Source organism: Hesperophylax consimilis, chromosome 9 (genome assembly GCF_061612785.1).
Source record: "Hesperophylax consimilis isolate HC1 chromosome 9, BYU_Hcon_1.0, whole genome shotgun sequence".
Taxonomy (NCBI): Eukaryota; Metazoa; Arthropoda; class Insecta; order Trichoptera; family Limnephilidae; genus Hesperophylax; species Hesperophylax consimilis.
Window position 1 is genome coordinate 39,608,044 of NC_142844.1, and position 17,237 is coordinate 39,625,280.

The window sequence follows — 17,237 nt, forward strand, 5'->3', positions numbered from 1 at the left end:
CATAAAATTTGATACACTACAATGGTTGGAGTTAGTACACATATTGCAGATAGACGAAGTTAACAAGTTAAGAGAATTTTTGATATATTTTGAAAATGAAAGTAAGAATGTATCGGGAGCATAAAGACATGGCATCTTTTTTACTTTTGCTGTTGGCAAGGCGGCAATAGGTATGCGGGGTGAGCAGTAATCTGGGGGTCAGTGTATCCAGGAGTGACGGACGTATGAATCCATGCTAGGCGATGGGTCGATGGAGTCCTGCTGGAGAAGTCAAAGGGTCTCCCTTAACGAGTATCTTCCGATCCGGCGCACCACGCAGTAGGTGGGCGGATGTTTCCACCGCCAAGACCTATACAAACAGTCGGGCGTGTTGGTTATCCAGTAAATTGTTCCCGGGTGAATTATATATGATTCAATAAATTATCAAATACACAAATAGTTGATAAAAATACGAAAGAGATCGATTCTTAAGAAATATAGACAGGAGTGCATCCCAGGAGGGATTTATAGTTCTCCCATACATACCTCTGCAGTTTCCAGATTATATATCATGAAGATGATTTTAATAGTTCCCATAAGGATGTTAATAACAGACATCTTTAAATAGTTACCTTCATCATGAAATTCACGAAATCATGAAGCAAATAATCAAGCTAAATATTACTAATACAGTTTTAAAGATGATATTTTGAACTAGTACTCCAAAAAAATACATTAAAATCACAAGAACAAAATGCCGCAGAAAATACTTTATTTCCATAATAATTTATAGTTCGTTCCAGGAAACATGCTTCCACCAACTTCATGGTCGAGCAATGAAAACTACGATAAATTATGTACACTTTGTATAACTTCACTTCACAGCCAAATCCTTTCACCTACCAAAACTAATTCAAGACTACGATATAGACATTGTTACCACCGTGTAGTGGTAAGACACGTCGGGCCGACTGGCGCCTTCTACGAAAAAATCTGTTTCGTATAAAGATGGCTGTTCTTTTTTGGTCCAGGCTGTACATTTATAACAGCGTATACTAAGAATATTATTTCGTTATTATTCATAAATACTAGACTCGTGCTTGTTCGCGATATGTTAAGACGTCAGAAAGGAATTATTAGTGTGTTGTAGAACAAGAACACAACTTTCTATCGAACAATCCAAGTTTTGTTCTGCCAGGTTCCGAAAAATAACAAGTCATAGAGGACCAATCACAATTCAAAACCGCTTTCTCGAAGAGTAATTTTCACTCAGTGATACCGCACATATTGTCACAATTGCCAAACCAGGAGACATCGTCAGATTTCCAACAATGGTGAAATTTTCAAAATACTTTTATCGAAGAAATAAGATGGAACATAAATACAATTTGCTTATCGTTAAAGCTCGTTGAGCCTTTCTATTGAGTTACGTAAGTCTCCAATAAAGCACTTGAATCTGTGGATGAACGAGCAATCCGCATGAACGATTTCTACATCTTTACCGCAAGATTGCTATTTTTAAAAAGCAGTAAAGATGATAATGTTGTCTCCGTTTTACTCATATAATTATAGGTGCTCCAAAAAGATTATATGAAGCTTTTGTATCTTTAACGAGAAGACATGAATAATCGAACCGAATAATTTTATATGTAAAAAATAGTTCATAAATCATCTGATCGGTGATCGATTTTCACGAGATACCGTCTATTATAACCAATAATATTCCTTTCTTTACGTCTATCCACTTTTCTATTTGTTCCACCCCACAACTATCCCTGACCTATACTCATAATAAGTACTGGTTTATGTTTGTGGAACACTCGTGTGGTGTGTTACATGAGAAATATACTTCACGAAGTTGAAAATGAGAAAATTTTACATATATCGACCCACAGAAATGGAAAACATCCCCCTTATTTATATTTTGAATCTTTTATACACCCGGGGATTTTACATTTGGTACATGAAATATTTACAATGTTTTACAAAATGGTTAAACTTTTGATGCTTCTTTGACATAATGTGTTTCTATATTCCACAGAAAACGCCAATACATATTTTTTCTAAGGGATTACGTTTTTTTTACGGAGCGTAGATAGGACCATTTGCGAACTACATAATGTAGGTAGGTAGATTTTTAGTATGTCTAGTTTTCCTTTGTACATAATAACTACTTAGCTAGAGTAGTAGTTCGATTGAAAGTTACAAGAGTTATTTATGAGAAAAAAATCTGTAAATATTTTTAGAGGGTTTTTTTCGCATATCGCAGAAGTAAATTTATGGAATAAAGTTGGTGGATTCCAGTTGGAGATAGAATAGTTTATTAAAAATACTGGCTAGACTCTTTCAGACTTCGGACGGGTTGTTTTACAGAATATGAACAATTCTTTCATATTCCAAAGTCAATTTAGGACGGGTTGTTTAGGAGAATTTGAACAATTCATCAAATTTCAACGTTCATTTTAGGGTTCTGTGAAAGTCTTATTCAAGTTCTGTTATTATATTATTGTAGGCTAGTTGCTTGAAAAAACTGAAATAAAAACAGAACTTGAAAAAATCTTTCACAGAACTTGAAAATGAACGTTTAAATTTGATGAATTGTTCAAATTCTCCGAAACAACCCGTCCTTAAAGTTCTGTAAAAGTTATATTCAAGATGTGTTCTAATTTCAGTTAAGTGATGCAACCGGCCCATAATGATGTAAAAAAAGAACTTGAATAGGATTTTCACAGAACTTGTAAAGTAACATTAAGATTTTTTGAATTGTTCAAATACTTTTGTCAGACAACACGTACTGATAACTACACCTTATGATCTGTAATACTAACTAAACTTTTCCCAAAACTGCTTTCATCATTCGATTTAAATACGATTTTAATTTGGAAAGATTGCGATGCTAAGCCAAATACATAACTTTAAAGCAGGTGTCCGTTAATGATTATTTGGTAACCGGATAAATCATCACAATGATAATTCATCACATCTTTAAAAAGTTATATAACGTCATGGAAAGTGATGAAACAAAAACTTTATTAACTGGGTTATGTAGGTTAGGTTAGGTTAAAAAAAAAATTTTCATAGTTTCTAATGACTTTATATCACTTTTTAAAAGTGTGTTGAATCGTCACTATGTTGAGTTATCATGGAACCGATTATTTTAATACTTTTTAAGTTTTATACTTTGATAGTCATCCTTATCTCTACACTATTTCAATCATCACTCATCCTTACATTTCGATCCTCCCATTCAATTATTGATCAATTACCATTAACATTCACATTATCAATGCATTTCAGATATTATCAACATATATTTATTACTATTCATAGTGTTAGAGTTCTTATATTATTTGTCAGTAAGTTAAATTTCTTTGTCATATTGTATCCCAGGGTTCTTATTTATTCATTTCGGAACTATCAATCAATATTATTGTTGTTCATCGCTGCTTGTGCATCTAGTATTATCAATATATATAATATATTATCAACAATATCAGGACTGAGTATTCCAAACACTCGCTTGTACCTAGGTTGCATGAAGTTAGTAATAGATACGCAGATGTGGCAGATCTATTTAACTGCACGCAAGGTAGGTACAAGAGGGCTATGCTATCAAATCTTTTCAATCAATATTAATTTAATCTAATTCTACCTTATTTGCACTATACAAACTTATGTACTTGTATCTCTTGTTTACTTACTTACCTACTTACTCTCTAATGTCATTTAACAATCAAATGCCACATATATTTGTAATTCTTTTTTTAAAATATTTTAACTGTGACATGTTATCATTGTTTATGGTATATTTATACCGTTGATATTAAATAAATAAATAAATATGTCCCATTTTCTCTTAATGCTGAATTAAAACTTTGAACCATATTATTAATTTTAACATATTATAAAAATTCTTGGTAAAACATTTCACGCGCTGATAAAGCTTGAAGGGCTTATGTCGTTTTTGGGGATGCTGTGTTGCGGGTTTTTTTGGAAAGGCGCATCCTGAACAAAACTCACCCGATGAACCCGGGCACCCCTGATAAATCACCAAACGTAGTGAACCACTCGAGGTGACCTATGACTCAGTGTTGTTGTGTTGGTTATCCAATAAATGGTTTCCGGGGCGGCGGTACCCAAAAGTGCCTGCCAAAATATATACATAAAATGCCACCAAACACGGCAAACGCCATTTAAATCAATATTTTGATTCTGGATGGTTATTTTCTGATTTGGACTTTTGGCTAATCGGGCGTCTGCTCTTAACCTTGAGCTACAGGCATTGATGTTATTTAGTCTATGGCTACAGGAGAAACTTTGGTATCCTTGAATCTTACCCTACCTTTAATTATTCCGAATAAATTAATTATATTATTTCAATATCCTCACTTCAATTTAGTGTGGTTCATCAAACAACCAAATAACCCATTTATTATCACAAATTGGACCCACCTGAATTACAGAAGCACCCGTGACGGTGTCCTAATAATAATAAGCGATTTGAGGGGTTAATGTTTACCCCGGGGAAGCCGGGGAAGCCGATGGGCCGGTCGGGCAGGTAGTTAAGGCCGGATTGTAATTGAGGCCGGGACCACGTGATGGGCATCGCAAGAAATCCGGACCCAGTTGATACTGGGACTGACAACTAATACTTGTCGATCGCGACGAGAATACTGATGGCTGGCCGGAACGACGAAATGATACTTTAGATTAGTCAGCGCTTGATTATTTGATTGCGATTCATGATATATTACATTTATTACTCGGTTTTGCCTGATATCTGGATAAAAAGATATGGAATAAACTATATAGCGCCTTTTTTATTTTTGTACTTTTAATTTAAATTAATATTTTTCAAAAAAATTACAGTCAATACAAATGGCGATATGAACAAAATGAGTTGCAGTCACGATTATTGTACAAAAGTACGTATGCACATTTATTGAAGCCATCGCTCATCGTTAAAGCATTTTTACGGCTTTTGACAAACTGATTTCGAGCAATACAGTTGAAGTACATTAGGGTGTTCTAATTAGTAGGTAGTTACGCCGATACAATAAAAGATACCATAATTTTTTTTTAAGTTGATCAGCCTTATTAGTATAAAAAATACAGTGTGTGGCAAGCCTACGCACGACGGAAGTGAAACTTTTAGTATTCTTCTCTCTCTCTTTTCATTTCATTCTCTCCTTTTTTCTGTCTATTGACATATTTATAAGTAAAAAAACAAATCGTTGATAAAAAAATTAAAAGTTATAAAAATATGGGATTCGAACCCGGGTCCTGCATAACGAGTGTCGAACGCTCTGCCTCTAGACCGCGGTTATTACGTATTCGACCAAAATATCATATAGTCAAAATATCTAAAAGTCGCAGCACGAGAGCATTTTATCACTTTAAAAAAAATTATTATTAAAAAAATCACAAAAAGAAAAAAAAAATAGTTAAAGCGGGGATCGAACCTCGGTTCTTCACGACAACAATCGGGAGCTTTGCCTCTAGACCGCGAAGCTGAGTTTGGAGAGCGACCGAAAGTAGGTATATAATATTGGCTAGGCTCCTATAGCGAAATGATCACGGTTTTTGATGACGGTCATGAGTTGGTTTTACTCCGGTCCTCGAAATTGCATAACGCGCGTAAAGAAGTTTCACTTCAAAATTAATTTTATCAAGAATGGCTACCATAATTAAAGAAACTCCAACAATGTAGCTTTAAACATGTTTACAAATTGTAAAATCTGTCTTGTAATTATTTAAGTGCAGTATATTTTCCAGGTATTCTAATGGATATGCGCCTCGAGAAAGTCTAAAAATGTCGAAAAATTTGAAGTACAGTTGAATAGAATATGAAGAACCGAACCCATTTTCACAGTGACAAAACACGCTTAGACTTCTAAGCAAAAAAAACCAAGTCAATTACCGAAGCTGCTAAACAAGATCAGCCTCAAATTCTATCGAATTACATAATAATATAAATGCGAAGTCCGTTGGCAAAAACGTTATACTCTGAAAATCATCCTTGCTGAAATAGTTATGAAACTGAAAATCACGTTGTCAATTATTATATATTAAATTTTTAGAATAAATTCCGTTTACTTAGAATTACATTATGATCAGCAATTTAAAAGTAAATTCGTGAAGATTATTTAGTCACTTGTAAAAATATCGAAATATGGTTGGTACATCACAATATAATTTTCTAATCATCTAAGCTCATACATATAAATACCACCTGTATACATTGGATGCACCGCTGATTCTATTGTCGGATAAATAAATTCATTACTTTCAAGTCAAATGATACAAATACTAACAGTTTTTTTAGTTTTAATGTTAAACCGCACAAGAGTCCCAACCTCCCTGCTCCCCACCGTCTGGAGCAAGTGAGACTATGGCATCTCCAATTGGGGTTTGTTGTGAGGCTGAAGGTAATGGGAGAGAGAAGGAGATGGGGAAGATGAAGGTGAGAAAGTACCTGGCTATTCATATCTGATCACCAAACACGCTCAAAGCAATTTCAAGCAACGTTGTAATTCTGAATGGTGGTCTAACCACAGGGTGATACTGAGAGTATTTTCCACTCTGGAACGTGCCACAAGTGAACTATATATTATTTTAAATGAATCAATTGTGAAATATCACAAGTTCATCAAACAAAATACTTGCGCTTGCCGGGATTTGAACCCGCGACCTTCAGATTACTAATCGAGTCAAATATATTATTTTTTTCATACATCTACCGCTAGTTTTACTGCAATCCCACGCACTAGCAAAGCTAACGTAGTGTTCATTTTGTCTAAAGTGAATATTTTAGTTAAGGCGGTATGATACTCTAATAACGGGGGGTTTGCTCGATGCTCGCAATAAATTGTCCAATATTATTATACTTTATATTATTTTCAATAAGGAATTCGTGAAATAACACAAATTAATCAAATTAATTTAATTGCGCACCCAGGGATTTGAATCATACACCTCCAGCATGCTAGTCGAGAGCCTTACCCCTCGACCATGACGGCATAGTGTATAAATAGTACTATTACTAGTGTATATTTCTTACTATTCATATGAAAAAGCCTATAAAAAGGGCAATGATAAATAAGTATTTTAAAGAACTGTTAAAATATATTTTTTTGTTTGTTTTTTAAATAAGAAATGTTAAGAATGACCAATAATAGACAAGAAGAGCCAAGATGAGTCGAGGAGACCCAAGAAGAGACAAAAAAAGCCAATATGAGTCGAGGAGAGCCAAAAAGAGATAAGATACGATAAGAAAAAACAGAAAGAACTATGAAGAGCCAAGAAGAGGCAGAAAGAAGAAAGATATGAAGAAAAAACAAATCTCAATAAAATCATTTCTTACTGGCTATTGTAAATTCAATAATTTCCAAAAATTGGCTTATTATGTTGCCAGGTATACCGGTCGATCGAACTCCTTCCCATCTTCATGTATTACAAGTAGTATCAGGTGTACCGTGTATCAGTCGCATCATATGTTTAGAAACCGTGACCCTTGTGTGCGTCAATTGTCTTTATAGCTAAGTGTAGAGAGCGAACAAGCAAACTTCATGTCAATTTAGCTTACCTAATTTATAAAAAATATATTTTTGACAGTAGAAAACCGAAATCTGATTTATTTGTGTTCGTAATTGATTCACACCTAATCGTCTGATAGAAAAATGCTCGTTTACGACAGCGCGCCTTAAATTAATACGCCACTTGTAGGCGAGGTTAATTGAAAAAACGGGGTTTTACTGAAGTAGTTAATAACAACGAATAGAAACCTTTTTTGGCCTTCTCCCTGTGGCGTATTGAGGGGCAAGGCTACCAGGCTGCAGGGCTGGCTCCATGGGGGTGCAATTGGAGCAGTCCGCTCCGGTCGACGAATCGACAAGGTGCTACGACGCTGATATAATCTAACGGTTCTAACACATCGCCCTTGAGATTATTTTTCATAAAAAGGGCTCTGCACAAAAATACAAATCATCTGAATATCATTGATTACAGTGATCACTGATCACCTACCTAGGCGGATACTAGTTTTGACAATGGGCGCCAAAATTATACTTGTGTCTGGCGCCGGTTGGTTTAGGGCCGGCCCTGCCAGGATGAATAAATGGCCTCGTGTAGTAACTAATATATCACAGGATATCCAATCATATTCAATACTAACCGCTTTCAGTAGGGTGACAGCGTTTTGAAGACTATTCATTCAATATTAATATAACATCAAAGACTAAAAGGGCGGCTTGTGTGGCTAACCTAACCCAACCAAGCCTCTACTATCCCAACTTAACCTAACCTATCGTAACCTTAATCAGCAGCAGGTACAAATTAGAAATTGTCTAAAGTAAGTAAGTCCACAATGTAGTTATAATACCGATTAATGGAATTGGTAGGTTCAGTGAGTAAATAGACTACAATTCGGTTGATTTGAGATTGCTGCGCTATGGAAAATATATTTGACGGAATCAGAAATCAGATTATGATGAAGCCGCGTAGATTGTTTTGATACGATCATAGCGGAGCTGTGGGTAAAGAATTCCACGAACACAAAAAGGAGAAAAACTCTTTAGTTCTGTTAATATAACACAAAATTGATTTTATTGATTATTAGTAGAACTTGTTCATAACTTTTGAAACGAATCTGGGTTGGTTGAAAGGCATTTCAAGTATCGATTAATTACAATATTATTTTAGTACTCAAGTTTTAAAGGCCGCTTTCTAGAATCGTAACTTAGTTTTGCCTTTAAAAATATATTTATTTTGTCCAGAGAGTATCTGTTTTTGATTTCAGCTAAGTAAATTCAATTATTAATTACGTAATTTTCAGATAAGTTTTAGGAGTAAAAATAAATAAATTGTATTGATATTTCAGGCGAGTAATTATTGCTTGTAATAATTTGTTATCCTTTGTGTTTTGCATAAATAAACATTAGTTTATCATTAAAAATAAGTTTACGAGACTAAACAAAGATCAACAAATAATACCAACCAATGACAAGTAAATATCAGAGTGGAAAAGGGAACTAATTATTTATTCTCGCAATCATAAAGCCATACTGAAATATATTCTAATTCTGTCGCATTGCTGAAAGATTAATATTTAATACAAATTGTTTTAAATTGCTTGAAATTACTTGAAACGTATTTAGTGTTCAGCTCTGAATACCCATGTTCTTCCAAACCTTTCACTTCAATATCTGCTTTCCTTCCCCCTCCCTTCAGACTAACAACACACCACAAATATTATTCCTCTTCCCCTTCTCCTTCCCTACCCCACTACCTTCAGCCTGACAACATACCCCAATTGGGGATGCCATAGTCTCACTAGCTCCAGACTGTTGGGAGCAGTTGGGACTCTTGTGCGGTTTCCCAATGAAATTATGGAATGAAATATTATTTCACAATAATAAAAAAATAATGGTACCTTTTTATTTTTAATTTTTTGATTTTTCATGGTTACATTTTAAAACTCCGTAAATCATTAACAAGTTTCACGAGCATCCTTCCCTCACCTGTTAATTTGTAGTCACGTAACCTTGTTTTGAAGCCCGTAAATTAGGAAACGTTTCACCACACGACCCTCTCACCCCACGCACTAGTTCCATCCCAATCCACCCCCTCATTGGCCACTTCTACTATCACACCCATAACAGAAGTACGACCCTTGCGTGATCTATTGTAATTAAAGTTAACTCTACCGGCCCTGATTGTACCAAAGTGGTTTTATTGATATTACATAACCAAAATTGATTTGCTTGAAGATCGTTTAGAGGTTGACGAACTTTGAATGATTTGATAACTTAACGTGCCGATTAAGCAAATAGCCAATGTAATTAATTGCCGATAAAATCATTTATTGCGACGTATTAACTCGAGATAGGAAATTTAACCGCATCTATCATTGCATGGGTTTTAGGTTATTAAAAGTAGATTCAATATTACAATTACGTTACCAATATATTTTTCGTGTAGTAAAAAAGAGCGTGTTTTTAATAGATTTAACTTGATATTTTTAAATGTCAATTTTTTATTTAATTTTTTTATTTCTAGTTAAAAGAAATATTAATAACAAATTATTATAAGCGTAAATAATTTAATATCGTTAAAAATATAAATAATAATAATAGTAATAAATTTGGCGGGTTGGGAATAATCCGAGGTAGCTCAGTGGTCCAGAGTACCTGTCCGGACATTAGAGGTGCGGGCTCAATTCCCGTCGGCGGCATTTATTTTTAATCGTGACATATTTTCAAGTTGAATGGGTATTTCGGTTTAGTAATTATTGCTTATGACAATTTGTTATCCTTTGTGGTATGCATAAAAACCTTGTCTTACAAACATTAGTTCGTCTAAAAAAAATATATACAAAAATTATTGTTAAGTACCAACTTACAAAAGGACATTTTAATTTAGCTCGCTGAGCAAACAGTTCTTCCTTAAATATCTTCATTCTATTTACTGTTGTATGTGTGCACATCCTTATGGCCTGTATTTCTTTTACCACTTTCAATCTTTACTGAATGGGTGTTAAGTTTATTATTTTGTCTTGTGTAGTGTTCAGTGTTAATGTTTTTTTTTCTTTCCTTTATTCGTAAAATATATTTTTATACAGTTTTTTACATAGTTTTCGACTACCACACTAGACACATGTCCGTATTATGGTAGTCGAAGTACTTGTAATGTTTTTATAAATGTTGAATTCGTGTGTATAAACCATTTTGGATTTTTATTTTTTATTATTTTGTTTTTTTTATATATACAATAATATTATTATTGGGTTTATAAAAACAGTTTATTTTTAAACAAGTTCTGCTGTGTAATTATTATTACGCGTGACAGCTGTTTCGCCCTCTAAATGCATTATCAAACTGTGGATAGCCCACTTACAGACGATACATTTATATTATTTCTAGGTAGGTATTTTAATTTCAATTACTGATTTCTTAATTGATTTCTGTGTAAAAATGTTAGAAATTATTGATGGTTATTACCCTAGTAAAGTTTCCCCAATTAGTGTAATGTTTAAATTTGACTGAATGTCTTAATGTTAGTTATTCCCAAACGATGACTCATAGGGTTATTTTAATAGTATAATTAAGTCCTTCAATGTGCACTCGTATTTGCACTAGGTTTGAAGATATCTAGTAGGGGTGAACGATTTATATTGGTTTGTTCATTAATTAGAATAGCTTTCGGATTATTAGAATTTTTGTTAATTTCTAACTGCTCTAAAAGATTCAGTTTACGGCCTTTATTTTGTACGTGTAACGGAGTTGGTTTATTATTATCATTAAGTGAGTGATTTTCATCTAGGAGATGTTTGGCAAATTGAGATTGTATTTTATTATTATTTTTAAAAGATCTTATATGTTCTTTGAACCTAGTGTTAAAGGACCGGCCCGTTTGTCCAACATAAACAGCGTTGCATTCGTCACACTGGAGTTTATAAATGCCACTATTTTGTAATTTGAGTACCTTACTTTTTGAGTTTTTAAGAGATGATCCTAAGTTGTTATTTGTGCGGAAGGCAATATCTAAGCCACATTTTTGAGGACTTTGGCAATTTTATTAGATGTCTGTCCGATGAATTCTAAACACCCGAATTTATTATTCGTCTTATTATTAGTCGCTGGGTAAATTAATTTAAGGTTATTTTTGTGTTTATTATTATTAATTATTTTTTCAATGTCTCTACCCTTGAAGCCATACCGTAAAGCAGATTTTACTTCAGAAACTTTTATTTCAGAAAGAGAGTGTAATAAGAAAATTAATTTTTTAGACCTAACAATCGGTAGAGAAAATAATAAACATACGTTCGAAATTTTCCGTAAGCCTACGTTTACAGATACGACCATTAATTATAAATCTTTACATCCATGGTGACATAAATTATCTGCCTACCACTCAATGGTGCATAGGCTTACTAACATCCCACTCGACAAGAAAGCATACGAGAAGGAAAAAAATACAATCCTAACTATTGCTAAAAATAATGGCTTCAAGGGTAGAGACATTGAAAAAATAATTAATAATAATAAACACAAAAATAACCTTAAATTAATTTACCCAGCGACTAATAATAAGACGAATAATAAATTCGGGTGTTTAGAATTCATCGGACAGACATCTAATAAAATTGCCAAAGTCCTCAAAAAATGTGGCTTAGATATTGCCTTCCGCACAAATAACAACTTAGGATCATCTCTTAAAAACTCAAAAAGTAAGGTACTCAAATTACAAAATAGTGGCATTTATAAACTCCAGTGTGACGAATGCAACGCTGGTTATGTTGGACAAACGGGCCTTTAACACTAGGTTCAAAGAACATATAAGATCTTTTAAAAATAATAATAAAATACAATCTCAATTTGCCAAACATCTCCTAGATGAAAATCACTCACTTAATGATAATAATAAACCAACTCCGTTACACGTACAAAATAAAGGCCGTAAACTGAATCTTTTAGAGCAGTTAGAAATTAACAAAAATTCTAATAATCCGAAAGCTATTCTAATTAATGAACAAACCAATATAATTCGTTCACCCCTACTAGATATCTTCAAACCTAGTGCAAATACGAGTGCACATTGAAGGACTTAATTATACTATTAAAATAACCCTATGAGTCATCGTTTGGGATTAATGTAACCGAAACATTGAAATAATTATAATTCAAAACCCAATTTAACTCCCTAAAATTGGATAATGGTAATATTAATTGAACCCTTAATATACGCTAGCTTAATCTATTCTATCTTACATTTAAAAACTGGCTATTACTATATTTCTTCTAAATATAATTTTCTAAAATTGTGTAGGTGTGTTGAAATATTTTTATAGTTTATTTGAAAATTGAATTAGGTTAATTTATCTGTTGAATTAAGTTCTTAGTTACTTAATAAGCTTTTGAATATTGTTTACACATCGCCTATTAAGCATTATTTCCCTTTGTATGTAAATACTCCTCCCATGAACAATAGCTCCAGGAACTCACCTTATGGAGTAGTAGAATAATTAGGAAAAAATAAATTATATTGCATACTCTTATAACTTGAAATGTTATATTATTTTATAATAAACCAATAAATAAATAAAGTATAATCTCCTCTTTACTTGTGTTGGTAGAAGATGACCTATTCTACAAAATACACCAACTAGTGGGATAATTTTTTTTATTTACTACTTAAATGACAAGTGTTTATCGATATGTGGTCCCAAGTATTTTTCACAATCTTAAATTTGTAGGTTCAGTTAAATCACTCTTAATCAACTTAAAAACATTATTAAATTATTTGATTACTGCTAGAAGGTTTTGAGGGTATGAGCAAGTTTTCAGGCTAATGGAAGTAGAGAAGGGGTGAAGACAATTAAACCCCAGGCCTCTGGCATATTTTGTCAGAAGATTGGAGTATTTCGGTTTTCAATAAAATCCAAATAAATGGAATATTCCTGAACTTGTACGAACACTAAAAACTGTTTTTGAATGGTGATGAAAAATACGCTTTCAAATTGTATTATTAGAAAAAAAATACTCATAACGAAAAAAATATATGTAAACTTATATATTTTATAAGACAAATGTATTAAGAACGTTACTTATTATTTTTTTGGTAAACTATTGTTTAAGAAAAGATTTTTTATGCATAGCACAGAGGGTAACAATTATTTTACAAGCAATAATTATTAGCCTGAAACACTCATCCACATTGAAAAATCTCCTGATAAAAGATACATGACGCCAACGGGACTTGAACCCGTGTCCTTTCGATTTCCGGTCGACAGCTCTGCCCACTGAGCTATGGCGGCTTATCTCTTATCCGCGAAATAATTCAATATATACTAGTGTTTCATTCAACAATTACTGCTTGTTACATTTTTTCACCTGAAACAACCTTTATTTTTTTTTTTTTGTTGGCGTCATGTATCTTTTATCAGGAGTTTTTTCAATGTGGATGAGTGTTTCAGGCTAATAATTATTGCTTGTAAAATAAAAACGTTACTGTTAAATTCGCAAATTTTGTAACTTTCGTTAGATTTTATTTGATATCTTGTGTGATTAACTTGTAGATTTGAATAAAAAGCTTGAGATTTTCTCTTCTCAACACTACACTTACATCATTTTTCTTATCATGACATCAAAGGAGACACAAAGATTTCCGTCAGACCATATGAACATAAAGCGATGAAATTACTTTGAGGGGTTAAGCTAATTCTATCACGATTTAACATTTTACATTTTGAAAAAACTACATATTTCCTTTCTTTTCTGCTATTTTTCTCTTTTCATTGTGTTTCTTATGTATTACGTATCATCTTTGTATTATGACTATATCTTATTTTTTTTTAAATTGGAGAATCTGTGAAAATCCAGTATAAAAACATTTAAAGCAAATTCTAGCATTTATTAAATCTCAAAATGAATCCATGACACGTGAATACACAATGGAGATATAATACTTAACCAGCTTTTTATTCAAGAAATAATATCGGATATTTTTTGAGAAACGCTAAAGATTAGGACTGACTCATTCCAGATATATAATATGTTAAAATAATTCTAAAAAAGCGGTCAGATTATTCGACTCGTGAATTATTCCAAGAATTTAAAGTGAAACAATCTATAAAAAAGCTGCATTACTTCAAATCCGCAAAGAAAAAATAAGTCATTGAGCACCGGACCGAGAACCACGGGATACATAATAATCCCCAAACTTACGGCTCAACACCATTAGACATACTCAGACATTAAATGTTTTAACACACTTCCTAAAATTATGCAAGCAGAAAATAGTTATGAACATTTTAAGAATAAACTAATAATACACTTTACCTCAGATTAATTTAACTGCTCGGTATAAAACATAAAAAAAAATCAGTGTTAAAAATATTTGCATACAACACAAACAGCTTAAAAAAATTTTTTTACTGTAAAATATTTTTTTTTGTTGCAATATTTAGCGAATAGATATGTGTTTTTCTGTACACATATGTTCATAATTTTAAGTTTACATGTATGGCAGTATTCCTAAAACGAATTAATGTTAAAAACTTAAAATCACTTTCCCAACCCTAAACACGAGTTCCAATTTGGGTGGGTATTAATTAAATTAACAGCTAAGAACTTTTCTTTTTTTACTTTGCTTATGTGTTTTGCATTTTCATTTTATTTCTTGGTGGTTTGTACCGTTTTTCATCTTCTTTTAGACACTAGACACTTTATTAATTCTTCTCTATGAATATTTATCTAAATTTAACATCTCAGAATAATCAGAAGTTGTTTAAATAATAATATTTTTTCCGATTTCGCCATTGCCAATAATCATCATCTTGAATAAAAATACAGGAATAAAAATATTCTTCAAATTAATAACAAAGGAAAATCATTAGATAACTTAGCAGTCTTAGAAACGAAGATATCCCTTTATAATAAAGAGTCCATTATCAATAAATACAAATATTATATTACAGTCCCATCATAGACATGTTCCCTTTCACCGTCCGTTCCATCTTCTCCTCCCCCACCCTTCACTAATCTCTAGTCATGCCCGCAACACCACTTCATGTAATATATTGCGTCCCCCCATTGTTTTGTAATGTTGAGTTAGTAAATATTTTGCCCTGAGGAAAAAACGGTTGTTGCCAAATGTTGTTCAATCAAAGTAACATTAATTAATTTATTTATAATGGAAAACCGTAAAGTTATAGCTATTAAAATATATTGTTAATCGAATAACGGTAGAATCGGTGTTCAGTTTGGAATTAGTGGAAATTAACCGTCACTGTTACTTCTATATTATTTGCAACAATATCGATTACGGATGTAGAAGTGTGAGGGCGTGTTATCACTAAATTCTGATATAAGCCAGATTAAATTTACTTACGAAGAAATCTCCAGTGTAGTTACAAATATTTTTATGTCATGACCCTAGACGAAATAAAAAAAACACCGCTATGAATCAATAACAGAGAATGGTTTTATTTCCGATTCGCTATTTATAACCGATAACTATTTGTTCAAACACATCTGATAAAATAACCGGCATAGGATCCCCTGCAATCTAAAATCTTGTTATTTATTTAGCGATATTATTCGGGACAGATGTTCACTGCACACCGGGTTCAAATTTTACTTAAATAACTGCCATAATATATAAAAACGATATCTGATACTAAATTGTTATTCTGTTCGATAGCACTTTGTATGACGAACAATGTTGGGCTACGAGAATTGCTCCTAATAATTGTTGCACTATGTTTAACCATGAATGTTTTCTATCTATTTCGATGCGCTATATACATCTTCGTTTTTAATTTTTATGTGAATACCGTACGTCTGGAGGCAGTGGGACTATGGCATCCAAGTTGTGAGGCTGACGTCAGTGGGGAGGGGAAAGAGTTGGGGAAGATAAATATAAGGGAGTACTCGGTTCTTCAGATCTAGTCACCAAACACGGCTAAATCCATTTCAAGCAACGTTTCAATACTGAATGCTGATCTTACACCAGGGCAATATTGAGAGTATATTCCACTCTTTATATTTTCTATATAAATAAAAATGTTAATGGTCGTTTGTTTAAAATCTTAAATCTTTAAAAGTTCTTCACCGGTTGCTTTGAAATTTTGAAACAACGTCGCATTTGAATACGCTGTTTTTACTGTCACCGGTGGTTATTAAAATTGTTTTCTTTTAAAATTAAAAATTAGAAAAGATATCATATTTTGGGACAGTACTAAATCACAGGAAAGCATCTGTGATTAATTTGCTTTTGCCTTTGCCGTCAACAAATCTATAAGAAAATGTAAAATTTACAAAACCTAATTGTAATGCACCTTTGTAATCAGTAATGAACACATATAATAGTCTTTTTTTATCATTTTAATATCAAACAAATAAAAATAAAATGACGGACGATAGATGCCAAATAATGTCTGCCATATTAAACTGTACAAAAAGACGACCCATATGAAAACTGAACGAACAAAAGCAACATGCAAAACGCCATTTCAGGGAACACAACGTTGTCCTACCGGCTATACCAGTGTAATATGTATTGAAACGAAGTGCGCGTAGGTAGATTTGTATAGGAGTTTACTTGGGAACGCATCCATACCTTTATGTATATAACATCTAGAAGCATTCTCTCTCTCGCTTGCACTCATCACCTTTCATGCACACATTTTAATTTCTGACTCGCGGTTTTTTTACTAGAGTTTTATATATTAAAATATATATATATTTCTCAAAAAGATG